The sequence below is a fragment of the Scyliorhinus torazame genome, chromosome 24 (assembly GCF_047496885.1).
Source record: "Scyliorhinus torazame isolate Kashiwa2021f chromosome 24, sScyTor2.1, whole genome shotgun sequence".
Lineage (NCBI taxonomy): Eukaryota > Metazoa > Chordata > Chondrichthyes > Carcharhiniformes > Scyliorhinidae > Scyliorhinus > Scyliorhinus torazame.
In genome coordinates, this window is record NC_092730.1 from 44,792,701 (window position 1) to 44,793,843 (window position 1,143).

The 1,143-nt window shown below is 41.8% G+C and overlaps 1 non-coding gene across 1 annotated transcript; it reads right to left on the bottom strand.

The window, feature by feature from the left end:
• Positions 1-821: 821 nt before the first annotated feature.
• trnas-cga (transfer RNA serine (anticodon CGA)) lies at positions 822-903 on the bottom strand. The gene has a single exon. It is a non-coding gene; the product is annotated as a tRNA-Ser (tRNA).
• Positions 904-1,143: the final 240 nt, after the last annotated feature.

The window sequence follows — 1,143 nt, forward strand, 5'->3', positions numbered from 1 at the left end:
TTACTTACAAAATGATGACTAATTAATAAAAGTGATGATTTAAGCAGGTTACAAACGGCAGCATCGGGACACAAGAACGAGTTGAGGTCTCAGGCCGCAGTAAGAGTCCTATGTAATGGTTCCGTACGGCCTGCCGAAACAGGCGCCGGAAAGTGGCTTTTCACAGTAACTTCACTGAAGCCGACTTGTGACAGTAAGCGATTGTTGTTACACACAGAACATCAGAAATAAATAGCATCAATAAATGTATTGTGGACTGGTGCCATCTCCTGGCTGAACGGGAGCCGTGTGACACGGACACTTTCGGAACATTCTTAAATTGGAGTGAAATAACATAAACATTGTAAGAATGATTAAAAACAGTTTCTCAAGCAAATGCAAAGTGAAGATAAACAATAGTTGGGCCATGGTGAGTCGGCAGTGACGGTATATGGGGAGCATTGCTCCCTTCCCGGCTGTTGACAAGCCTTCAATTTGTTGCGCTGCTTTATTTAGAACTTTCAGTTCGGCTGGTCAGTTTCACAATAAGAGACATTAAAAATTCTGACATATGATAAATTCTGGCAAAAGATGTGACAAAAATAAATTTCACATTGCTTTGTGAATTTTCACAATTCTGGTTCCTGATGAAGTTAATATGAACGTTACTGAAGTGGTGATCTTGTCCTGACAAATCAGAAAATTCAGAGCGAAAGCAGAATGAGAAACACAGCTTCAGGGCACAAGAAGATTCTTATGTAATGACATTTCAACAGAAAACATTGAATGATGAAAGCAACACCGCATTTTTCGAACAAATGGCTCCAATATTGCCATTATTTCGCTGCGAGTAGGATTCGAACCTACGCGGGGAAACCCCATTGGATTTCGAGTCCAACGCCTTAACCACTCGGCCATCGCAGCTTATATCTGTACTGCCAATTCGTTCTATAGAAAGCATTGTAAAACCAGACACGCGGGATTGCAGTAATGCGATGAACGGTGTCCCAGTCATTCGATGAGTAGGGATTGAATCTGCGTGGGAAAAAAAACATTAGATTTGGCGCCACGACTTCTCAGTATTGAGAATGTTGAGATGAACGAACTGTTTTGATAACAGGAACAGAAGGTTATGTCGCTGGACTGGGAATCCAGAGGCCTGAA